The sequence below is a fragment of the Panthera pardus genome, unplaced genomic scaffold (genome assembly GCF_024362965.1).
Source record: "Panthera pardus isolate Hobbes unplaced genomic scaffold, ASM2436296v1 HiC_scaffold_20, whole genome shotgun sequence".
Classification (NCBI taxonomy): Eukaryota; Metazoa; Chordata; class Mammalia; order Carnivora; family Felidae; genus Panthera; species Panthera pardus.
The window spans coordinates 4,207,787-4,234,205 of record NW_026526766.1 but is presented as its reverse complement, the minus strand read 5'-3'; the positions used below and the strand labels follow the sequence as shown (position 1 = coordinate 4,234,205).

General features: G+C 45.6%; 1 protein-coding gene and 1 long non-coding RNA gene across 11 annotated transcripts in view; one reads left to right on the top strand and one right to left on the bottom strand.

Moving 5' to 3' along the window:
• Positions 1 to 26,419, top strand: part of AUH (AU RNA binding methylglutaconyl-CoA hydratase) — a 352,182-nt gene that overhangs the window by 115,062 nt on the left and 210,701 nt on the right. The window lies entirely within an intron of this gene.
• LOC109275523 (uncharacterized) lies at positions 719 to 26,419 on the bottom strand. Its single transcript, XR_002084214.2, has 3 exons — positions 25,649 to 26,419; positions 11,342 to 11,405; positions 719 to 1,172 (listed from the first exon to the last, which is right to left on the bottom strand). It is a non-coding gene; the product is annotated as an uncharacterized LOC109275523 (long non-coding RNA).

The window sequence follows — 26,419 nt, the reverse complement described above, 5'->3', positions numbered from 1 at the left end:
AGGACACAGAGCCCCTGGGTAGCTAGTCCCACATCCCAGCAGTGCACGGTCTGATAGGACGCCGGGCAGGGACGGGCTGCAAGTAGAGAGTCTGCGACTCGGGAGACCCCGGAGCCCTCAAGTTCTCTTCCTCTTAGATGAAAATTATGAGCGCTGTGTTCCAGAGAGAAGAAAACATAATGAATATGCCTTCACCATTTTGTTTTAAGGTTTTGAACCACCAGTTTAGAGTCAAATACTTGGAAAACACGGGACTGCAGCTAATAAGTCACGCGTCCTGCAGCTCCCTGGGGGTACGGGGGACTCTGCTGTGTGCATGTGTGGAAACACCGAGGAGGAAGTTTCCTTGGTATTCCCGAGCCCTATGCCAGACCTGGCAGAGAGTGAGAACTCTGAAAACATCCTAAATGTTTGCCAAGTGATGCAGTGACCTTTATGACCCTGACAGGGCTGTGGTGATAAGACAGCTTCTCAAGGAGTGAGAGGAATGTGCTCACCAGGACAGGCTGTGGGGGGCCAGTGGGGTGGTGGGATTTCACAGGATGCCCCGGATCACCAGGGGGCGGGTGGCCACGCGCCACCTGCTTTCTCTGGCGCAGGCTGGTCCTTTTAAAGCTTCTCTGCCCTTCACTCTGGACCTGGAGACCGTTTATCTCCTCAGTTTTTTCTGTTTCCCAAAAGAAGGGGTTAGCACAGACTACAATTTCCAAAGAGTCTCTGAGTTTAAGAAATTTTTTAATTTAAAATTTTTTTTAATTTAAAACTAAGAAAAAGAGTGGTCGATAAGCATATTCTGAACGTACACTTTAAGTCTACTTTTATCTGTCACATTCCTAGTTATGAGGAAAGGTACAAAATGTATTTGGTCACTAAGTATGTATTAGTGTATCTGTTTTATGGTTGATTTTACGTTACCGTACAAAAAACCTGAACAAACATTCTTTTGTGCAGTCAGCTAAAAGAACAGCTGCAGGGGTGAGGTAGCAGGAAAAGGAGGCTGACACGATGGTTTGTGAGACACTGTTTCCTCAGTGAGTCCCGGGGCCACGTGGCCTTCCTATTCCCGCAGCCACCAGAGCTGTCAGAGAGCTCCGGGCCAGCGTTCAGGAGTCTCGCTTTCTCGACCTGTTTCTTCTAGTGTTCTCTCTTTCGGCATTTACGTGAGCTCTCTCCTGCAGACATAGATGCTTTGTTATACTGTTGACCGTGAACAGAGAAATGCCATTAGGCTAGCGTACGAATTATAGCAGTGCTCTGGTGTGTGTGCGCGTGTGTGCGCGTGTGTGTAACTGCATCTTAGTGGGGATCAGTAAGCACGCATTAGTGTTCTGTACGTGAGAGGTGGCCAGAGCGTAAGGCTTGCCTGCCAACGCTTGAAATTTCCGTGTCTCAACCCGTAGCCCCGACCGTGTCCTAGGCCATATGTCCAATGCCTCTGGAGCCACTCGCCCGCCCTCAGGCTTTCTTTGTATTCCAGCTTTTAGGCTAGGGCGTCCCTTGTCAAAAATCCAATGCTGTTAAGAATCTGTGCCTTTAGTTTTTCTTTGTTATAGAACTAATACTTTTAGACATTTTGAGGAAGAAGGAATGTATTTTGGGACATGCTCAGCAGGCCCCTGAAAGACAAAAAGAATGAATAATACAAATGTAACACTTATTGTTTTAATTTATTAAAAAAAAATTTTTAATGTTTATTTTTAGTGGAAGAGAGAAACACAGCATAAGTGGAGGAGGGGGCAGAGAGAGAAGAGGGGAGACACAGAATCCAAAGCAGGCTCCAGGCTCTGAGCTGTCAGCACAGAGCCCGACACGGGGCTCGAACCCATGAATCCCGAGATCATGACCTGAGCTGAAGTCAAGCACTTAAACAAGCACTTAACCAATGGAGCCACCCAGGCACCCCCAAATGTAAACATTTAAAAATAAAGCTTGGCATAAAGTCTAAAAATTAGGGGAAAGAATAATCTTTTCAACAATTGGTTGAACATATGCAAAAAAATTAACTTTGATCTGTATCTCTCACTGTATATAAAAATGAGCTCAAAATGGATCATAGACATAAATGTGACACCTAAAACTATGAGACTTCCGCACAAAATTTAGGAAAAAAATCTTTGTGCTCTTGGGTTAGAAAGTTAAGATTTCTTAGAAAAGAGACCAAAAGCACAATCTATATAAGGAAAAAATGAAAATATTGGGCTTGACCAATCTCTTGTCAAAAGACACTGTTAATAGAATACAAAGACAAGTCCCAGACTGGGAAAAAATAGGGGCAAATCACATATCTGATTAAAGACTTGCAGCCTGTAAAATATGTAAAGAACTCTCAAAACTCAGTAATAAGAAAAAAATGAAATCTTGTCATTTGCAACAACATGAATGGAACTAGAGTGTGTTACGCTGAGTGAAGTAAGTCAGTCAGAGAACGACAGATATCATATGATTTCACTCATCTGTGGCATTTGAGAAACACAGCAGATGAACATAAGGGAAGGGAGGAAAAGTAAGATAAAAACAGAGAGGGAGGCACACCATAGGAGACTCTTCAATAGAACAAACAGGATTGCTGGGGGGAAGGGGGGGCTAAATGGACGATGGGCATTACGGAGGGCACTTGTTGGGATGAGCACTGGGTATTATATGTAAGAGATGAGTCATTTGGGTTCTACTCCTGAAGCCAAGACTACACTGTATGTTCACTAACTTGAATTTAAATAAAAAAAAAAAAAACGAATTAAAAAATAGTCAAGAGATTGGAGAAGACATTTCACCAAAGAGGACCTATGAATGGAAAATAAGTACATGACAAAATGTCCATCATGAGGGAAATGCATACTAAAACCACGATGGCACACCACTGAATACCAAGCTGAGTGGCTCAAATTAAGAACATTGACTGTACCAAATGGTGACAGGGATGTGGCTTCTGGAACTCTCCTATACCACACACAGGATTGTAAAATGGTACAGCCAGTTTTAGGGAGCATGTTGGCATTTTTAAAGAAGTTGTGTGTACACCTGCCATGTGACCCATATGACCCAGGCATCATCTACGCAGGATAGCAGTGTGTAGACAGCAAAAACCCTTACTTCTATGCTCGCAAAGATGTCTTCCTCATTCCTTTTTTTTCTGTCATGTAGATGTGCTGTAATCCACTCAGCCTGCCCCTACTGATAGGCACTTGCCTTGTTTTTGGTCTTTTGTAATTATGCAGTCACTAGGAAAAACTTGTCTGTGTGTCACAGCATCTCATGTCATTACTGGTCTGTCGTTGAGTAGCGTCCGAGAAGTGAGAAGGCTGAGGGTGCTGTTCCCAGGTCCTGCTGACCTTCCTGCACAGGGGTCAGCACCCCTGGCACCTCGCTAACACAGTTGCTGGTCTTGGGATGTCTGCGGTGTCACAAGTCAGGAAGGACATTCCATGGTTATGTAACTTTCATTTCTCTTTATAAGGGCCTATAGAGGAGGGCGAACACTCCTCTGCCCTCTGATGTTCTCTGCCTGGGGTCTTGGAAGTTATGCTGACAGAAGACAGACTAACAGGGAAACTGTGTTACCGTGTGCCTTTACGTGGGAGAAAACTCAGTGATTAGTAACTCCAGGAGGTGGCTAGAACTCAGGGGCTCAGATGCCATCTTAGGCGAAACGAAAGGAAAAGGGTTTGGGTTTCTGTGAGAGGTAGGTTATGGAAATGTATGGGGAAAGCCTTGTCTAGGGAGGCTCATAATGCAGATTTGTGTTGCTGCCTTCTCCGCTGAAGAGGAGTGTTGAGTTGTGCTCCTCCTCCCAGTGCTGGAGAGGGAGACGCCGTTACAAATGGAAATTTCCTGTACAAATGTACCTTGCTTTTACAAAAGGAAAACTTAATGCTGTTTTAGAGCTTTTCCTGTGTCTGCTGTTTCTCAGTTGCTTTCAGCTCAAAATAATCCTTATGCCAAAGTGGCAGTTTTCAAAGTAGCATATTCTGGTCCCCTGTGGACTATTTGAATTTTCCATTGTCTGCTCACAGCTTTTGCTTTTTTCCTTTACTATTAAATTGTACTGAAACTTGAGTTTCAGTAGTTTGTTGTGTATTAAGAATTAGTTCTTTGTGCCTTTTTTTTTTCCCAATTGCCCATTTACCCCCACTTTACCAGTTTCCCTCTTTACTAATTTGTCTTCAAACTTTGCTTAGTGAATGTGCCCCCCGCCCTGTGAGCTTTTTAAAAATGCATTAATCCTTTTTACTACCTATAAGTTTGGGGCTATAGATCCACATTATTAAGGATTTTTCTCATTTTTGTATGTTTGTTTTTGAATGGCTTTGTTTCAGTCTGATATTGCTATGAGAAATGGACAGAGTTTTATCTTCATGTTTTTGCCTTCATTCTTGAAGAATATGTTCATTGGGTGTAGACTCTGTTAAAGAAGAAATTCAACTGAGTAAATTCGAACATTAATTGGCTTTATTTAGTGATTCGTGAATTGGACAGCATTCCATTTTATCAAACAGAACAGAGCTCCAAGGAGCTGTATAAAATGGAAGGCTTTACAGGCAGAAGGGGCAGAAAATGGAAATTTCTGGCAAAGAGTGGGTTGTTTTAGGCAAGGTCACCTTCCTTTGAAGGAAGAAGTGGTCTGTCAGGCAGGTGGCCTCACTAGTGCTGACCAGGCAATCCCAAATTGATTGGTTAGGGGTGACGTGTTTGGGAGAGGCCGAGGCTACGGTTAGGTTAGGTATTAAGTCTTGGTTGGTTGATGTGGGCTTGGCACAAGTGACTCCCATTTTGGGCCCATTGTTGCATTTTTTAAACAGTTCCTCACTTTTGATTAGACTCTGAGCTTAACTGAGAGAGATGGGATCAAAATTTAAGGCATTAACTAATTAATAGCTTGGAAGGCACTTTTGCCATAAAACATTAAAAAAAAACCCAACTGGTTGACAGTTTCACTTTTCTGTCAACTTGGTGCTCCCATGTTTAATTTCATATAAACCTTAGATCTCGTAGCGGTCTATACGGTGATGAGTCGATGTGGCGGTCCCCAGATGGTGGGTGACGCCGTGGCGTGGGGTGGGAGCGTACAGCCAGACTGCGCACTGCGCCAGAGTGATAGCCTGTCGTCTGCGGGTCCTTGCCCAGCGCTCCTCCCCTCCCACTCGTCCAAACCAAAAGCTTACTGAGCTATGGCCAATATAAAGGATGCAGCTGATTTTTGAGAGCATTAATTACTGCCTCTTTGCCTCATTGAGACACAATCGCTTGTTCTCCAGTGCTGTCTTTACCAATTCACTCAGCAGTATCTGTAGTTGCCGCAAAAGAAGAGTCAAGTTCCACTTAGCTCCTAAAAAGAAATGGTTGTGTCATTCCTGAGGAGTATGTTTCTGGAAAATGCTGAAAACTTTTTGCTGTTTGGTAGCGGAGAACGTGGTATAGGCAGAATTCCGGTATTTACACAGAATCTGCCTTTGATGATTAGGTGAACTCTAAGGGACGGGTCACGTGGTGGAACGTTGAAGCGTATGTCGCACGTAGCGATCAGTAACAGTAGTGGCTCTTGTCTGTTCGAATTACCTCCGGGAGCGGACTTTTTTTGTACACTAAAGCGCTCAATGTTCAAGAGTAGGCCCCGAGGCCCTAACGGTTGACTTTGAGGAAAAAGTATTGTCTCTTCCTTTAGAAGAATACCTGGATACCACTCTAACTGGCTGTTTGTTTCATGTGGCAAAAAACCCTGACCCCAAAACCACTGGTGTCAGATAGAAGTTGTGCTGGCAGACAGAGGCTGAATTTAACAGAAAATCAAATGCATCACAGCGTTAGCGTTCCTTCCAGTTGGCAACGTGACGCGTGGCTTCGTGGAGCCGACGTGTGACCCTGACCTGCCGGACCTGCGGCAGGCGCTCGTTTCTTATTTTGAAACCCTGGATTGGAGGAGCAAGACTGAGGGACCGGAAGGCGCAGAGGCGAAGCCACATTTCCCACAGAACTTTGGAACGTCTGTACACGGACACGTGGGCAGTACGCCAGGAACACGCGACGGCACGGAAAGCTTTGGCAAGACAACACAAAGCTCAGCGACAAATACGCCTCCTCGCGTTTGGAAACGGATATTCTCTTAATGAAGGGAGAAATTTCATCAAGAAGAGAAAACGTACAGCACAGAACGAGGTAACAAATCAACAAGCAAAGAATCTATATATATACTGCTCTGAACAAAGGACTTTAGAACCAAGTGCTTACGTACAGTCCACAAAATAGTATCACGTGTTTGCACAGTATTGCCATGAATCCACACACATTTAAATGTAATGTTTTGTATGCGTGATAAAATCTCTTTACTTTCGTTACTTATTTTTCATGCTTCATTATGTCCTTTTTCACAAGTGTCCCTCTTTCACGTTACTTTATCTTTTATGGCAAATTGCTTTATGGGCGGTTAGTTACGTGGCAAAAATGTTGGTGGCACAGATGCTTGTGGCAAAGATACCGGACACGGGTTCTTATGACCCAAACCAGTCAGAACCGAATAAGCCATAGAAAGACCCCGTTGAAGGAGTGCTTTTCTTAAGCCAAATGGCTCTCTCAGTGATCCCATGTAGCTGAGTTTCAACTTCCCCAAGAGTGTTAATCCAGGTACAACAGGTGGTGGCTGCCACAGCCCAGCCAAAAGCAAGTCAAGGTCTGTCCTGTTTTCAAGAACAACTTTGGCCAGAGCGTCTCGGGTTCTTGTTGGGCAGCTGTCTTAGCGGTGGATTCTGCAGTGCTTTCACGAGTTCAGGAGAGGTTCCTGACGATAGCCTTGTTTACATTTACTCCCAACCAGGGAAGTTGGGGCCTGCCAGAGGATTATGAAAGGAGCTGGGAGGTTCCTTTTTAAAGTCGATGCTGTAAATCCTGGACAGTTGACACGTGAGGTGTCTCCATTCGTTTGTGGTCAGGCGCAGTTAGAATCCTAAGAGGCATTGCCCAGTTAAGCGCCAGCCTTCTAGGTATTCACAGGTCCGAGGAGAACGATAACTACCGCAGACAAAGAGAAATCATGTCGGTGCACAAACCCTGCCCGGTACCGTGGCACTGTTAATGGAGTGCAGCACCATGGAGAGGTCAGTGTCCGATTACAAATCCAACAGTCCGAATGGTCATTTCGTTCAGCAATGGCCTGGGGAATATGACTGAGAGCATTACCTTTACAGGCCAGTGTCAGATGTCAGAGTAAAGGAAAGACAGAGAAGAAAAAAAGAGTTTCACGTTTAGTGAAATTACGATGTCTTGATCTGACGTCTTGGGAGGAAGCAGGCTACCTTGATGTCGGCTACTTCTCTTCCTAGTCAATTTTATTTGCAGGTCTCTAGCATCTACACAGGACCAGATGTCGGGTGGAGCTCTCTTCAGCTGTGAGATGTGTACCCAAGGTTCCAGTCGCTAAAGCTCGGCTGCCATCTGAGTAGTGAGGAGCACCCGGTATTGCACCTTCCAAGGAGATCCAAGGGCAGTCTTTGTTCCTCGTCATTCCAAATTAGAAGGATGGGAGAACACTGGACATACTAGTTCAGAAAGTCATCCCCAGACATTTGAGGAAATCAGAAGAGTCCGGGATCCAGCCCAGTTTACAGGTATATAACAAAACCTGGGAGACAGTTGACAGGACCAGAATCTGATATTTACAAAGGTACAGACATAATTTTTCTTTCTCTGATCACCCCTACATTTTTACTAAAGATAATCACAGTGAAACTAATTTATTTGCATTCAACTTGGCCAGGTTATTTACGTAAGTAGAAGAATACAGATTGACCACATAGCTCTTTTTAAAGACTGCTTTGCTGAAAATTATTTATTTGTTTTGAGAGTGAGAGAGCGTGAGTGAGCAAGGGAAGGACAGAGAGAAAAGGGAGGGGCTGGGGAGAGAATCCTCAGTAGGCCTTGCACTGTTAGCCTGGAGCCTGATGTGGGGTTTGAACCCACGAACAGCGAGATCATGACCTGGGCCGACATCAAGTCGATGCTCTGAGCCACCCTGGCGCCCCTTTGCTGAAAACTTTGATAAGGAACCTTTCCCTGAGGCCAGGAAGCCATGCCAAGGACTCCGCATCAGATTTTTTTTTTTTTTAATTTTTTTTTTTTCAACGTTTTTAATTTATTTTTGGGACAGACAGAGACAGAGCATGAACGGGGGAGGGGCAGAGAGAGAGGGAGACACAGAATCAGAAACAGGCTCCAGGCTCTGAGCCATCAGCCCAGAGCCTGACGCGGGGCTCGAACTCACGGACTGCGAGATCGTGACCTGGCTGAAGTCGGACGCTTAACCTACTGCGCCACCCAGGCGCCCCTCCCCATCAGATTTTACCTGCAAATACCATTTCAGTGAAAGCTTTGGTAATATAGCCAGTGTTTCCAATTGTGTCCTGTACGAGGAAAACAGATTACTGTTGAACTGGAGCAAATAACTAATTACGTTGCCATGAAAAGAATACTCAAGAGTTTCTAAAATCTGGATGGATCAGAGAGGGGGGGAAAAGGTAAATGTTTCATGTTTGTTTACAAAGGTACATGTTATTAAATTGTTAAAAAAAAGAATTCTCATCATCCTGCTAATAAGTTCAGTCCCATGTAATTAATCTTTTCTTGAATCTAGTTTTTCCATTAGTTTTGGAAATTCTTACCCAGTAGCTTTGTTATCTTAAAGTTTTCAGAATCCTGTTGTCCAGGTCCTTTCTGTGGATCTTTCTGAAGATGAAGCACGTTTGCAGGAACACTTTTGTGAGAGCATCTAAGTGCAAGTACTCTCTGTAAACGACAGAAACTTGCAATGCCCACTGTTAAAGGTCTGACCAGAGTTCATTTGATAAGGAAACGTAGTTATTTCTGTAATACAGTATTTTAAGATCATGTCTAGAGGCACCTGGGTGGCTCAGTTGGTTAAGCCTCCAATTTGAGCTCAGCTCATGTCATGATCTCATAGTTCATGAGTTCAAGCCCTGTGTTGGGCTCTGTGCTGACAGTGCGGAGCCTGCTTGGGATTCTCTTGCTCCCTGCCCCTCCCTGCTCACTTAGTCTCTCTAAACAAACAAACAAACAAACTTACAAAAAATAAGATCACGTCCAAAATATAGAATATTTTAAGATACATACAACAGAAAAAGGGCTCAGTATTCTTCTTGGAGGATGCGTCCCATGTAATTTAACATAAGCTTAATTAGATTAACATCTCCATTTTCATAAGGAGAGAGAGCAGATCTCTTGAGCTGTTTGGCCCTTTGGAGAATCCCAAAGCTAGTTCAAGGTCAAGAAGACTTGATTTAGAATCTGATTTATTTGTCAAAACTACCTAAAGGCTTTAAAATACTTGGTCAGATAGGATCGCAGGGGAAACAATACTTAGTCATGTATTTAACTGTAGTGACAGTTAAGGACTTTAGGGGCAAATCCAGGAAGTTAAGTCATTGTAAAAAATAAACCTTGGCTCTTTTAATTGAGAAGTCTCAGTAAGTCAAAGAGATGATGGTGACAACATGGAGTGTAGGAGATTATTTTGTTAAAACACAGACTCTGCTTTCTAGGAAGATCGCTTTAAAGAAAACCCTTCAGAGTCCCTAGTCAGGAGCAGACCAATAATCTAAGAAAACTTTGTCCTGTTGACAGACGAAAGCCAAGTGTAATTTTGTGCCAGTGTAGTTTTGATAATAAAATTCATTTACTTTTTTGAATTTAATCATTAGGTCCATTTCAAACTTAGCCAGCTTGAGCTACAAATCTACCACTTTGTAATTTGTGTTCAGATTTGGGGTTTTTTCTCTCCCCCCCCCCCCCATTCTGTAGTCTCCTCCCTTTAGGACAAAATGACTTTCTTGTCCCTCAATAAAAAATAGATCTCCGTTTCTCACACCTTCTCTTACCAGAAACCCACATCCTACTTTTCCTTCTGTGATGTTTCAATGTTAGCCAGCCCCTTCGTGTTTTCCAGGATCCCGTCTGCAGGCTGCAAGTGAGGTTTGAGGTGGAGAGGATAGCTCCGCAATCTACCCGAGTTTGGCCAGTTCTTTCATTCGTTTTAATATGTAGTTACCCCTTTGCTCTTTTAAGGGGATTACTGGTAGCAGTTCATCCGAGAGTCCTTTGGAGTCTGTCAACTGGAGAAGCGGCCCATATGGGGGCTCTTCTTTAGGGGCACAGATGTTGAAACGTTTGCACAGGCCGGTTGAGGACAGTCTGTTTTCCCACGGCCCTGGTTGATTACAGTAGAGATGCTGGACCCCCTGGGCCAGTGTTTCCATGATGGACCCCACCGTAGGAGGGATGAGGCAGGACCCAGGTATCACTTAGGCCTCTGGCCTTGGAGCTGTAAAGTTAACAGTTTAGCGGACTTGTGTTCATGATCTCGCATTTTTAAATATTCATTAGCCTTTTGCAAAGAGATTTTTAATGAAGCTATTTGGGACTTTTGAAGGCTTTTTAACATTTCAGTATACCGGTAAAAAAATTAGGTGTCCCTTTCAGTTTGTCTAATCTGGGAACCCTTGCTCTCCAGGGCACTTCCGACGTGAGCGATCTCGTCTGATTAGAATGGTCCTCATGACGGCCGTGGTAATTCTGGGTTGTCGTTAGTGCTGGAAAGTGACCCGCTCAACTCTTTGGAACTTAAGGATTCCGTTCTTCTTCTTATTAATTAGTTCAGTTTCGTTATTTTTAGCTAAGCCAAACTAGTACCAAAAAGGGATGTACCGTGGGGAGGGAATGATGTGATGTTTTGCAGCTTACCTTGTTACTGTAGGTGATGAGACGTTTTCACGAGGTGAACAGCTATTGTCAGTTGAACCTGTTCCACGTACAACTTACCCTGATTGAGTTTTAGGCTGGATGGGGAGTAACGTAACAGCATTTCAGTGTTGCACCCGTGTCTGCCGGCCCTTGTGGCTTTCTAGCCTCTGAGACTCGCCAGCGATAGCCTTTACGTACACGACGTAAGACACACGTGTGTCCCACAGTTACTCAGGATGTTACTGCGGCCCGGCCTAGGGGAGGCCCGGCGTGTACCTCCGATTCCTGTGGAGCCGTGGCCTGGGGAAGGGGCAGAACCAGAGACCCCAAAGTGCGGATTGCAGACGGATTCCCAACAAGTGGGGAGCGACAGCTGCCACTGGCTGTCCCCAGTATGGAATCCGGGGTGTTCTAGTCAGACGGTGAACTGTGGTCTGTATGAAGCACTGGTGGCTTCGGTTCCAGATGGAACTGCCTGGTATCTCAAGCTGACCTGCCCGGACTAGAGAGCCGATCAGATCGAGAGCTTGATGCCAAGAGAGCAGACCCGGACCCTCAGGAAAGACAGGAATGGTAGAGAATTCGTGCCCAGGTGCCATACCTGAGCTTCTTGTTGTTCTCAAAGCTGACGGAAGTCTCCTTCGATCCCACCGCTGCCATTGAATCTGTTAAACGACATTGAACCCGGTTAGTTGGGAGACACAGTCGGCTTTGCCAAACAGCTCGTGACTCGGCAGCCTCACATCCTGGCTGACGGGAGCTCTGAGGTGCTGTGCAAAATGGAAGCCTTTTGTAGGCAGAAGGGGGCGGGAAGAGGATTGTTCCCGGCAAGGTCCCTGGCCTTCCTTCCCGGGAAGGTGGGGGTCTGCCAGGCAGTTAGTTAGCCCACTGGTGCCGGCCGGGTGATTCCCGTGGTCCGGTTCAACAAAGGTCACGTTGCTGGGAGCGGCCGAGGGTGCACGTGCGCTGGGGATTAAGTCTCGGTTTGCTCAAGCTGGGCTTAGCGCAACTAACTCCATTTGAGCCTGTCGTTTTTCCCTTTGTTAACAGCTCCTGGGGTGATGTTATGTCCTTTCAGCCCTGTGACAGTATCTCACTCTCTGCTGGCATCTGTTCTGCCTGAGAAGTTGGCTCTAGTGTCATTTTTGGCTCTTTGAAGAAATCTGTTAGGGTTTTTCTTTTCTTGTTTGTTTCTTTGGTTTTGTTTGCCTGCTTCCTTTACATTTTATTTTCTTCCTCTCTGGCTTCTTGGATTACCATTTTATTTATTAAGGTATAGATTTAATTTTATTTATCTCGCTAATTCACTGGTACTCTTAATAGGTGAATTGGTTCCCCTCAGTGTTTAGCAATATCCAGTGAGCACCTCTTCAAATGTTGTCTTTGTCTGTTCCTTCTTTCCTTTCATCTCAGAATCTGCTAAATTTATGCAAGACCGGATCGTTGTTTTTCCTCCTCTGTATGCTGGATTTGGGATAATTCTAATTTACTTATGCTGTGTTCAACCTGCTGCTGAGTATATCTCTGAAGTGTTTCATGTTAGTTACTGTGTTTTCCCTTTCTAGAAACTCTGTTTAGTTCATTTTAAAATCTCTAAATCACTTCTAGTTTTCTTTTTCCTGCAAATATATTTAAGTTTGTCATTCATTCACCTATGGTAGATGTATTTGTTCTAAAACCTGGACCTGATCATTTTGTTTTTGGTCTTTGTGAGTCTTTTTTACCCTCTTTATTGTTTCTATTGGTTCTCGCTCTTGTCTTTTTCTTTTTGTGTCTGAGTATCTTTGTGTGCCGGTCATTCCTGGGAAAATTTACTTGCAGGCGCTCTGACGAGGGTTGAATGTGCCCTGCCCCGGAGAGGTTTGTATCTGTTCTGCTCTTGGCCCAAGGGCAGGGCTAGTTGGATTTCTCATCAGTTCTTCAGGGTCCGTGGGTGCCCAGGTTCTGTGATGCTGGGAGGCAGAACTACACAGTTGCAGTTCTGTGGCTGTAACTCCCCAGTTTTCCTCTTTCTCTTTAGCCCTCCTCTGGCTCTGTTTAGCACAAGGACAGCCTTTTATGCAGTGCTTTGTGGTTGTGAGGTTGGAGATCTGGTTTACCTTCCTAGAACGGAGCCTCTGTAGTCCTGCACGATGGGTGGGTCTCCTTTAGCCTCCCCACCTGGATCAGGCTCTAGCTCTTGACTCCTTGCCTCCAACCCTGTGGCCCTGGAACCTGGATCAAGAGCCAGGGTTCAGTACGTGTGACTTAGCCTGGGGCGTCCGTGACTGAGGGGCTCCTGTATTCTGCCCACTTAGGTGATTTCTGGTTTCATCCGTAAAATGGCCGTTCTTTCAGATCTCTAGTGCTTATTTTACATATATATGTATATAAATACACACACACACACACACACACACACACACACACGTATTTTTTTTCTTTAATCTTGAAACCCAGCATTCCTTTTGTTTGTTTTCAAAGGGAAAATTGTCTGATCCAAATATCTTATTTCAAAACTGTATTCAACTTATTAGACTTTTTTGCTTTTCATTAAACATAGAAATTTTAGGATTGAGATATTTACCATATTAGGTGCTTTGTTATAAGTCACTTGTTTAGAAATTGTATCTGTATTTTGACTGTTTTATTTAGTATACTTATTTGTCATTTAGCTTATTTGTAGATTTAAAAAAAATTTTTTTTTAATGTTTATTCATTTTTGAGAGAGAGACAGTGTGAGCGTGGGAGGGGCAGAGAGAGAGCGAGGCACAGAATCCAAAGCAGGCTCCAGGCTCTGAACTGTTAGCACAGAGCCTGACGCCAGGCTCGAACCCATGAACTGTGAGATCATGACCTAAGCCAAAGTTGGATGCTCAACTGACTGAGCCACCCAGGTGCCTGTGTATGTTTTTAATATGGAAACGTAGCTTTAGAGACTGTTTTTGTTTGATATCTGGTCTCCGTTACTTTGTGGACAGATTATCTAGTACAAGTTACTTTGTCATTGCGGAGGTTTTCTCTCTGACCGAGGGCACAGTTAGCATTCATGCACGTTGCCCAAATATTTGAAAGTAAGATGGGGTGCAGGGTTCTTTAGATCAAACTTGTTATTTGTATTTTTCCCATCGTCTGTATCAGGGTGGGGAAACTTTCTGTAAAGGACTGGTTGGTAAATTTGTCAGGCTGTGGGGGCCGTTAGTAGTTGGGGGGCCAACTCCTCATCTCCGCGGCTGCTGCGTGGGGCTGCCGTAGACCACACACCAGGGTGGGTGTGGCTGCATCCCGCCACAACAGTGTTTGAAGCAGGCAGCAGACGGGCCTCATCTGTGTCCTTACAGCATCTGTCTGTTTCATGTACTGGATTCTGATACGAAGGATCAAAACTTCCCTTGCTCGTTGTGGATTTACTGTCTGTGTTCTCAGGACACGTTGCAGAAGATACCAGTACAGTTGTGTCTTTCTGTTTCTAGTCATTGTTCCCTATGAGGCATTTTGTCAGTGCTCCAGCTATCTGTTGCCACCATATTACTGTTTAACAGTCCACTCCTAGAGTCAGTGGCTCTAAATCAACCACCATTTACTTCGATCTGGTGCATATGCAGGAGCGATTTAGGCTGGGCCCATCGAGCAGGTCTGGTCCTCCTGGGCGGCCCGCTCACCTATCTGGTGGCGGCCCATGTGGCTGGCCCAAGATGGACCCCCGGGATAACTACCATAACTCAGCCTTTCCCCCGCCCTTCCTCCTCCTGCAGGCTGGCTGGTTAGGGCCTGTTCTGAGTGTAGGTGGAGACCTGTAGGTGTTGGTGAAGCCCCTGCTGTTTGCACCACTGACTAATGCAGTTCACCTGACTGTCCTTGCCGGGGGCAGAGGCGGGGGCCCCAGTGCAGCCCTTGTACTCAGGGCCAGGGAGGATAGCAGCTGCAGTCTGGTCTTTTTCTTCTCAAAAAAAAAAAAAAAAATACACACACACACACACACACACACACACACACACCATTCTCGGTTTTAATCCAAAATTGATGTGTTACTTTGTTTTGAGGGAAACTTTTCAGAATTACTTGAGAAATATAACTTAAAATGTTAAAAATGAAAAATCGCCATCTATTCTATAGCACATTTTTTCCTTTCCCTAAAATGAAGGCTTTTTCGACCAGAAGTATCTCATGTGTCTTGTTACAATGACAAATCATTTACTACAACGAAAATAATAAAATGGGTAAAGTTAGTTTTTCTCAAATCAGCTTACTTAAATGAGAACGTGTGAGATTCCCAGTCGATGGCACAGTAGGATCCTGAGTTCACTTGCTCTCACAGACACAGCGAGGCTGCAGACAACATATAGAGCATCTCTCCTTGAGAAGGACCTGAACAGCTCTTCCAGGGGCTGACATACAAAGAGAAGGCCACATCAAGGAGGGCAGGAGAGGCAGAGTTGAGGTCTGATTGGGACCCATGTCCAGCCCACAAGAAGGAAGGATACCACAGACCTGGAGAAAATACGTAGTGCATTTAGAATGTGTTTGAACCGAAGCCACATCAACTTAAAATAGACTGCTGTATACATAGGGTGTTACATGAATCTCACGTAACCAGAAACCAGAAACCTATGATAGCTACACAAAGAGAGAACAATCTAAACATAACAATAAAGAATGTCATCAAATCAGAAGAGAGCAAGAGAAGAAGAAAGGAACAGCGAATTATAAAAAACCAGAAGGCAGTGAACAAAATGGTCATAAGTATACCTAATCAATAATTATTTTAAATGTAAAGAGAATAAATAATACACAAGGCAGAGGGCGATTGAATGGATAAAAAAGTAAGACCCATCATATGTTTCCTACCATACTCCCTTCAGACCCAAAGACAGACTGAAAGTGAGGGGTTGTAAAAAGATACTCCATGCAAATGGAAATGAAAAGAAAAGCTGGGGTAGTAATACCTATATCAGACAAAACATACTTTAAGACAAAAACTAACAAGAGACAGCATTACATAAAGATAAAGGAGTCAATCTAACAAAGTGGATATAACAATTGTAAATATCTCTATATCCAACATAGGACCACCTAAACACACAAAGCAAATGTTGTAGACATAAAGGGAGAAAATGACAGCAGTACAATAATAGTAAGAGTCTTTCATAGCCCACTTACATCAGTGGATCAGATTATCTAGACAGAAAATCTAGACAGAAAATAAGGGAGGAATGGCTTGGAATAACACATTTTACCAGATGGATTTAATAGATATATACAGAATATCCTATCCAGAAGCAACAGAATATATAGTATTTTAGTGCACATGGAACATTCTGTAGGATAGATCACGTTAGGCCACAAAGCAAGTCTCGATAAATTAAAGACTGAAATCCTATCCAGCATCTTTTCAGGACACAGCAGTGTGAAACTAGAAATCAGTAACAGGGAAAGCGTGGAAAGAACACAAACACATAGAGGCTGAACAAACACATAGAAACTGAGCAACCAGTTGCTCAATGAGGAAATCAATGACATAAAAAAGGCCTTGATGAATGAACATGAAAACACGATGTTCCAAAATAGCAAGATGCAGTAAAAGCAGTTCTACGAGGGAAGTGTATAGCGAGACAGGCCTGCCTTGATGAACAAGAAAAATCTCAAACTGATCTTACACCTGAAGGAGATGGAAAAAGAACAAAAAGCCCAGTGTTAGTAGAAGGGGGAGAGGAAAGTAATAAAGATGAGCGTGCAAAGAAAGAAATACAGACAAAAAATACAATAGAAAATATAAATGATACTAAAAGCTGGTTCTTTGCAAAGATAAGCAACATTGATAAACTTTTAGCTAGACTCATCAAGAAGAAACGAGAGAGAACTCAAATAAATCAGAAGCGAAAGAGGAGAAGTTTACAACTGACACCACAGAAACACAAAGGATCATAAGAGACAACTACCAACAATTATTACCCAACAGTTGGACAGCCTACAAGAAATGGGTAAATTCCTGGAAATCTGGAAATCTACAATCTTCCAAGACTAAATCAGAAAGAAATGGAAAATCAGAATAGATGAATTACTAGTAGTGAAATTGAATCAGTAATAAAAACTCCCAACAAACTAAAGTTTAGGGTTAGTTACCTTCACCATTGAATTCTTATAAACGGTCAAAGAACAGTTAACCTATTTTTCTCAAACTGTTCCAACAAATTGAAGGGGAAGGAACACTTCCAAATTCATTCTATGAGGCCAACATTACCTTGATACCAAAACCAAACACACCATTAAAAAAAAAAAAAATTATAGGCCAATATTTCTGATGCTAGCAAACCAAATTCAATATAGTCAGAGGACCATATGCCACTATCAAGTGGAATTTATCCCAGAGATATAAGGATGGTTTAATGTAGGCAAACTAATCAGCATGATATACCCCATTAACAAAATGAAGGCCACAAACCATCTGATCACCTCCATAAATGCAAAAAAGCATTTGACAAAGTCAGTGTCCATTTATGCTAAAAACGCAGCAAACTGGATGTAAAGGAATGATACCTCAATATAATAAAGGGCTATATGTGAACAAACCCACAGCTACACATATTCAATGTTTAAAAGCTGAAAACTTTTTCTCTAAGATTAGCAACTAGACAAGAATGCCTACTCTTGCCATTTTTATTCAATGCAGTACTAGAGGTACGAGCCACAGCAATTAGACAAGAAAAATAAAAGGCATCCAAATTAGTAAGGAAGAGGTCAAACTGTCACTGTTTCCAAGTGACATGATATATATATATATATATACATATATCTATATATATATAATATATATAGAAAACCCTGAAGACTCCACCAAGATGCTATTACAAGTAATAAATGTATGTTGCAGCATACGAAACTAATATATATCCAGAAATCTGTTGCAAATATATACACTAATAATAAACCAGTATAAAGAAAAATCAAGAGTCCTATTTACAATAGCAACAAAAAAGAATAAAATACCTAGGAATAAATTTATCCAAGAAGGTGAAAGACCTATACTCTGAAAACTCGAAGACATTGATGAAAAAAATAGAAAATGACACAGATAAATGGAAAAACATACCATGTTTGTGGATTGGGAGAATTAGTACTGTTAGATGCCCATACACCCAATGCAATCTATAGATTTAATGCAATCCCTATTAAAGTAACAACAGCATTTTTCACAGAACTAGAACAAACGTCCTGAAATTTGTATAAAACTGGAAAAGACCCTAGATAGCCTAAGGAATTTTGAGAAAGAACAAAGCTGAAGACCTCACACCTACTGATTTCATGATATACTACAAAGCTACAGTAATCGAGAACAGAATGGTACCAGTGCAAAAACAGACACATAGATCAGTGGGACTTAATAGAGACACCAGAGCAAAGCCACACTTTTGTAGTCAATTAATCTATGACAAAGGGGATAGTTAATCAGTGACAATATACAATAGAGAAATGACAGTCTCTTCAACCAAAGGTGTTGAGAAAACTGGATAGCTACATGTAAATGAATGAACCTGAACCACTTTTTTTTTTTTAACCCCATACAGAAAAATAACCTAAATGTTAAGACCTCTGAAACTCCTAAAAGGAAACGTGGGCTCTAACGTCTTGGATATCAGTCTTTGCAATGTTTCTGGATCTGTCTCCTTGGACAAGGGCAACAATAGCAAAAATAAACTATTGGGACTGTGTCAAAACAAAACGCTTTTGCACAGTAAAGGAAACCATCAACAAAATGAAAAGGCAGCCAATTTACTGAATGGTACAATATATTTGCAAATGATATATTCCCTAAGGGGTTAATAGCCAAAATATATAAACTCATACAACTCAACACCAAAGCAACAATATAATTAAAAAATGGGCAGCAGACCTCAGTAGACATTTTTCTAAAGTAGACCAACAGATAGCCAATCTATACGTGAAAATGTGCTCAACATCACTCATCATCAGGGAAATGCAGATCAGAACCACAATGAGATACACCTCACACGTGTCACCATGGGTAGTGTCGAAAAGAAAAGGGAACCTTCCTGCACTGTTAATGGGAATGTCGATTGGTAGAGCCAGTGTGGAAAACAGTATGGAGGTTCCTTTAAAAATTAAAAATACCGTATGATCCAATAATCCCACTCGTGGGCATCCAAAGAAAATGAAAACACCAATTTAGAAAGGTATCTGCACTCCCGTGTTTGTTGCAGCATTATTTACAATAGCTGAGATATGGAAGCAACTCGAGTGTCCATCAGTAGATGAATGGATAAAGTTCACCGATAGTTGAATGGATAAACACTGGCTATTAGCCATAAAAAGGATTGAGATCTTGTTATTTGTGGCAGCACAGATGGACCTAGAGGGTATTATGCTAAGTAGTCAGAGTTAGAGAAAGACATCTGCCTTTTACTTAGATGTTGAATCTAAGGCACAAGGCGAATGAACAAACAAAACAGAAACAGACTCACGAATAGAGAGAACAAATGAGTGGTTCTCAGCGGTGGGAAGTGGGAGAAGGGATGAAGTCAGTGAAGGGGATGCAGATGTATAAATGTCCAGCTATAAAATAAGTAGGTCATGGGGTGTTACGTACAGCACAGAGAAAACCATCGATAATGTTATAATAATTACGTATGGTAATGGATGGTCACTAGACCTATCGTGATCGCTTCATCGCGTGTGTAAACGTTAAGTCATGATGTTGCATGCTTGAAAGTGACATAACATTGTATGTCTCCGACTTCAATGAAGAAAACATAATAAAAGGGGGGGAAAAGGGAATGTGTGATGTTGCCATCAGTAGACAGGCAAACACTATTTCTGAAATGTTGATTTGTGCTGTTGTACTTTAAGTGTTTGCCGGGTGCCCTGTAAAGAGCCAGTGTGTCAGTGCAATGAAAGGACTCACCAGCAGAAAAAGTAGACCCCGTAAGCAGGAGGGGTCCACAATACCGAGAGAATAAAAACAATACGGCGATCCAACGTCTCCGATCCTGGAGGAAATAGAGGGATTCCTTTCAAATGAGGAGTGTGGCCTCGTTCTGAGACCAGCGTTGTGGGCAGATGGGGAAGGGGGTGCGGGAAGTAGACAGGACCCGTGCGGATGGAGAAGCTGTGAATTGTAGTGTTGCTGACTGCCTACGTGAGGGCTGGAGAGGAGAGCCGCCTTGTAGACACGGGGTACAGTGGCCGTGCCACCAGGGTCGAGCGGTCGGGATTGCAGGAGAGTTCAGTACTCCCCAGGGCTTCCTGGGCCAGGGTTGTGCCCTGGCCCTGGGGGCTGAGCTCCGGGCGGCCTCATTCTCCAGACCTCGAGATTTCCTGCAGCCACGTGCCGCAATGCAGATGCGGCATCAGGGCGCGCAAGAGGGTCGCATGCAGAGAACGACTAAGGGAATGGCAAGGTTAAGTAGAAGGTTGGAGATCACCGGCCCCCGCCCGGACGTGGCTGAAGACCTCCAGCGGCAGGAAGACCAGACTGCGGAGGATGAGGAGGCTGAAGGACTGGGTGGGGGGGACGGACGGGAGGAGCCGGGGAGATGGGTGAACCCAGCCGGAGTGGGGCTGGTGCGTCCCTCAGGTGAGAATCAGGAAGGCGGTTGCTGGCGTGGACGGAGAGGGGCCCAGCCTCTTCCCAGCCTTCGGGTTTGCCCCCCTCCCGAGGCTTTTGGTGCTCAGCCCTGGCGGCTTGAGTTCCTTGAGGAACAGCCATCTGCCCCGTGTTTGCTCAGCCTCGAACTTACCCAGGTGCGTGTCGTACCTTCTTTTGCCAGCATTTTGCCTTCAGCATGATGCCTTCCGCCTTGCTCCTTTTATGCTGTGCCATTGCTGACTCCTGTGTGAGTGCTGGAGTAGTGTTATTTTGGTCCTTAGCGCTTTTCTTAGCTGCAGGGCTCCTTTACGTTCTGGTCTCCTGATTTATCTTCGCCCCTTTGAGTCTCACGTATTGATTTCACGTCTTGTCTAAATTATGGGAACTTTCCCATTAGTTCTTGCACTGGGCTTCCTTCCTCGAAGAGTGGTGTCTCAGGCACGCCCCGTGCTTTTGCTGTCCTCCGCGGGTGGCTTGTGTGGTTTGCCTGGAGGAGCGAGGAGGCTGGCGGGTTTCTGTAGCGTTACCATGCCGGGTCTCTTTCACCGCCCAGGAGCCTCTGTTGGGATTGTTGCGCTGCACAGGGAGGGACGGTTGTGTTAAGGGCTGAGTATTGCCCGTGCTCCTGTCATCCGAGAGCACGGGAGGAGGGAGCAGGGGTGGCAGGATTCACCCCCCAGGGGCTGGAGGTGGTCCGCTTGCGGCTGTGTAGAAGGCCTTCCCCAGGCTCCCCTCCCCCCTTATCAGGGCCATACCTGTTTCCGTTTTATCACTTGTTCCCCACCTAGGGACAGAGGGCAGGGCTCTGCTCGTGCCTTACCCCCCCGCCACCCACGGTGTCCCACCTGCAGCCCCTGTATCGCTGTTGGCAGCTTGAGATACAAAGGATGGGCGGGGCACCTGGGTGGCTCCCTTGACTGAGCCTCCAACTTCAGCTCAGGTCATGATCTTGTGGTTTGTGAGTTCGAGCCCTGCGTCGGGCTCTGTGCTGACAGCTCAGAGCCTGGAGCCTGCTTCGGATTCTGTCTCCCTCTCTCTCTGCCCCTCACTGGCTTATGCTCCATTTCTCTCTCTCTCAGAAATAAATAAATGTTAAAAAATAAAGGATGGGCACATTCCATGTGTGCGCGTGTGTGTGCCGGGAGGGGAGGGCTGGGGAGCCTTAGAATGAGGGGGGCAGGGGGAGCGGCCAGCTGGGATCGCGTGCTGGCCCCGTGTCTGCTGACCCTGACTTGGGGCCTGTTTCCCCGTCTGCATGAAGGGGGCTGAGGGTCCTGCTTCCTAAGGGTGAGAAGGACTCGATGTGCTAATACCTGTAAGTGACACGGAACCAGGTTGCTGCTCTTCAGGGCCGATGTTTGCTCCCTGTAGGGATTCTGTAAACCGCTCCCTTGGGCACTTCTCCCACTCACTTATCCTGACCCCTCTGATCTTGTTTCCTTTATGTTCACATTTGCCTTTTTTTTCATGGAATTCTTGTGGATCTTTGAAGGTAATTACTGGTTAGGTAATCAGGATCATTTCTGCCTTCTGCCTCCAGATTGCCTCTCTCCTCAGATGCAAGCCAGAGTGGCATCTCACTGCTCTGTGGGACAGGCAGCTGAGAAGAGAGGCCTGGCTCTCAAAAAGTTTCCGCTTTTTAATTTGTCACGGGGCTGCCTTCACACTCCTGTGCTCATGTGGAAGAGGGGCTGTGACAGCTCTGAGGTCATCCCGCCTGTGCAACGCTGCGGGCTGCGTGGCCCGCAGGTGACATGTGTCGTGTGCGTCCCCTGGCCTGCTGCGTCGTGATCACGCTGTGAGGTGGTGGTGCTGCTTCTGCCTCAGTGCTGTTCTCTCCTCGCGTTTTCTGCCCCCTCACTGAGCTTTCCGCTAACTTTTCTTGCGTTTTAAAGAAAGAGTCTAGGAGTTAGCCGTGAGCTAGCCAAATATCTGTCCTAGAAAATTCTGCTGTATGTATTTGAAATGTGTTATCAATGCATATGATGTTTCCAGTGTTTAAAGAGTTTTCCATTTAAAATACTGACGAAATGGCCTAATTTTAATGTTTGCATCTCCGACTTAATTTTCCCAAGGAACATCTTTGTCAATCCATTGTTGACATAAGCCATATTTCACACGATTGTAAAAGAACTTTGTTCTCTCTAGGAGGGCAGTAATTAACTGCTGTCGTGTCTGAAAGTGCCGTCCGCCTGTTCTACCGGAAGGGGGAGAGGACAGGCTTGCCCCTCTGGAGCCTCCCGTGTGCGGTGTGTAATGAGCAGGACTCCGGGAGAGGGTGAGGGGAGCCGCTAGCCCAATTCTCTGGGGACTTCACCTACGTCCTCGGCAGCGTACCCGGGAAGCCAGCTGTGAGGCTTGGGGAGAAAAGGAAAGAGCATCGGCATTTAGCCAAGTTAATTTCACATACATTTTACATCCATCTGAGCCTCAGTGTAGTTTAAAGTACGAACCTGTAATAAATATATAAAACCCTCTGGATTAAACCTGCACCTGACGTTTCTGTGCATTTGTGAGCAAGCCAGCGACCAAGAGCGTCGCGCGTAACCAGGAAGTCTGTGGGTGTGGCGTTGGGGTGTTACCCCAACATTTTGTGACGGTTTTGTCATTTTAATTGGTATTCTGTTAATAGGATACAACGAACGTTGGGAAAATACATAACAGATAATTGTCATGAATTAGCCCAGCCGAACACGGCAACGTCAGAGCTGTGGGCGAACGCACGTGAGCTGCTACGATGTGCTGTGGGTAGTTGTTGCTGGTGGAGGAAGGGGTTGTGGTCGCTGGGTAGGGGGTTTGTTTTATTTTGTTTCGGGTGTAGGGAGAAGGTTGCTTGTTTCTGACAGGATTTCTGTCTCGCAGCAGGAGTTAGAGTTACGAGAACCCGAACCGGGTATTGGATACATCTTACAAAAATAATGTGTTTCCAGTAAGTCAGAGTTGCTTCATCCTCCTCGGATATGCGCTCAAGAATGGCTCATTCCCCTTTGTTAATAGGAAACAGTTGTCAACTGGTTCCCTAAGTAACAAAATCTTTCTGTACCGTCATTTCACGGACCGCTTGGCTGTTCTCCCGATAAGGAGTAATAACGCTAATTAGTTATCTTTATGGTTTCAGCCACTGTGAAACACCATGTCTGTTTTATTTTGCTGTTTGTTTTCTGTTCAAAATGGAAAAAGAAGCAGCTGTTCCTCCCAGGGGACCTCAAAGTGCAGGGGTGAAGGGCTGGCCGTGCTGGCCCAGCACCCTCCTCGCTGGATGTGTGCCGATGCTCACCCCCACCGGTCCCGGGCGTCTGGCCTCTTCCTGCCGGGAGAGCCCTGAGGCCCGCAGGGTCAGGTGGCGGCGGGCCCGCGTCGGCCGCACAAGGGGAGGGGGTGGTACCTAGGTGGAAGGAGGGCCCGAGCCTTCGGTCCGGGGACCTTGACGGAAATCCGTTTCCCCGGGGCAGCACGGTGCGGTGGGAACTGTCTGCCGTGCACTCTTGTTCTGACGCTCCCTGCCATCGGTCACGGCCTGGTACCAGCAGCTGGTCTTTCCTTCCTTCCGGTCATCCAGGTGCATTCCTGCGCTAACTCCCTCCAAGACTTTGCCCTGCCACAGTTAGCTCTTCGAGGAGCCCTGCCTCTTCTGTCTCGGAGAGGGGGCGGCTTGCTGTCGGGAGAAGCAGGTGGGCCGCAGGACCAGACTCCCCTCGTTCACCCACTGCTCTGCCTAGTGGGCATGAGTTACCCTTCTGAGCCTTTGGTCCTCCCATTTGTCAGATGAGGACTGATGATCGTTGCGGCCTCGGGATTCTTGCGAAAGTAAGTAATGATGTGTCAAATTACGCAGTGCCTGATGTGTTCTCACTAAATGTGGTTATTTATTCCATCAATCATGGTTCTGCTGTGCCGGAATCTTTAAATTTTTACCACGTGACTAGCTTTTGATGAGGGAAAACAAAGTATTCGGATCTTTGTGCCCACTCCATTATTTAGTCATTTTGTCAAATATTTGTGTATGTTGTTTCATTTATCAATAAGAGTTTACAGGGTCCTTATCCAGAGAGAAAACGTGTGCACATTGAGGATTCTTGTGTCCTCAGCCCTTTCTGAGACCCTCATCTAATGAAGTGGTCAAGGTGCAGTTTGTACGAAACACCAGAGTGTCCTCTCTTTTTGTTGATACAGTTAAATTAACACTTTTTAGAAAGGCTAGAAGCACCGGTGATGTGTGGGTGTCACTCGCTCTACTTCTGACCGTAGTTGGCAAAGACTATTTTTCACGGGATGAGCTTTCCAGAAGGAACGTCTTCCATATTATACTCTCTCCACTTTTTGCCCCCTTTGTTATTTTTTAAAGATAATGGTTAACATGTTCTGTTCATCTCTTCCTTGAGTTTGAAAGACTGGAGGATGATTTTAGAGTTTTGGAAAATGCTGTGTGAATGTGCTCTGGAAAAATGCGCCTGTTGCTCATGGGCAGATGGGCAGAAGAAGAGATGGCTTTTACATCACGGGCTGTGCACTCGAGCCTCGTGCCTGTGGTTGGCAGCCTCTAAGTGCCCACTCCACGTGGGGCCCCTTCCCTCGTGAGGCCTGGGCATATCGATGGCCCAAAGAATGTGGCAGAAGGCATGGGAAATCGCCTCCCAGGTCCGTCTTGTGTCTGCTCTCTGGAGTTGTCACCCTGGGGGAGCCACTTGCCAGGCTGAGAGGAAGCCCCACGGAGTGGCCGCTGGGGAGCGGGACCCACGGGCCAACAGTGGCTCGAGTGAGCCTAGACCCCGTGGAGTGGCTCCTGGGAGGCGGGACCCACAGGCCAGCAGTGGCTCGAGTGAGCCTAGACACCCGGGGCCGTTGCTTCCACGTGATCACGTGACGATGCCTGGATTCCTGACCCACAGAAACTGCACACGACTAAATGCTTGCTGTTCTAAGCCACTGAGTTCTCCGGTAACTTGGAACATGCATTTAACTTTTAACCGTAGTTCTTACGGAATCGGTGGCGGTAATGAAACAGTCTCTCCTAAAGCACAGACCGCGTGGTTTATGCTTTGCCACATTTGCCATTCTTTTGCCTTCGGGAATATTGTCACGTAACTGTTTTCCATATATAGGAGGTTTGTTTTAAAGCATAATATGGTAAATACAACTCAAAAAGAGGTGGAATTTAGTGGTATCTTATTTCAGTAATCACGTGGCTCACCGCAGGGGGTGACCATGACACGTTGTATTTTTAGCAAATATCGCTACGTTAAAGAAAACCAGGAGTTTTCATTAGGGTGGCCATGTCTGTGCATACATGCGTGTGTATTCTCACTTGACGCCATAATTACATACCTGTGAGTGGTCTCAGAAAGGAAGGGATACGCAGCCCAGCTGTAATCCTTGCGATGTACTTGCACTCACAGGACTTGAACCGACTGTATTTATCTTATATAATATATCGTCTGTATAATTAGCCGGGGATTGAAGCAGAGAAGAGGTAACCTTGTACAAGGTTGCAGCGTCCTATGACGGATAGCGCAGAATATTCACCGTAGGGAGACTTCTGTTCCCGCAAGAGTAGTTAATTTGATACATGTCTGGACGTCAGCGTAGGGAAGAGTCCGCTGGCTCGCTTCTTTCCGCGGCCTTCGTTTTCTCTGAGCAGTCCCCGGGTTTAACTTCAGGCGGACCTGTGGTGTTTCCGTCCGGTTTGCGGACACCCACTTTTCTTGCAGGTGGGAGGATCGTGTAGTCTCCGGCCGTCTCCCTTCTCACTACCGAGACCGTCGCTGGGCGTGGGCTGCCTCGTTTCTCCCTTTGTGCGAAGCCCGGTCCTCCCGCCCGACGGGTGAGCCGTGGGGGGGGGGGGGGGGGGGGGGGCAGGAGTCGTGCCGACCGGGTGCCCGTGCCGCGGCCGCACTGCTGCCGAAGGCGCCGTGCCCGTGCAAGTGAGCCGCAGATCCTATCACGGTCTCTTGGGTTTTGCAACCGAAACAAGCGTCGCGACCGAAGAGGGGCTCCCGGGAGGCCGAAGGGACAGGGGAGCCTGACCCGCGCGGTCCAGGGCCGTGGCTGCGGACCGCGGGTGCCGTTGCAAGTTGGACGAGACGGACGGCGCCTCGA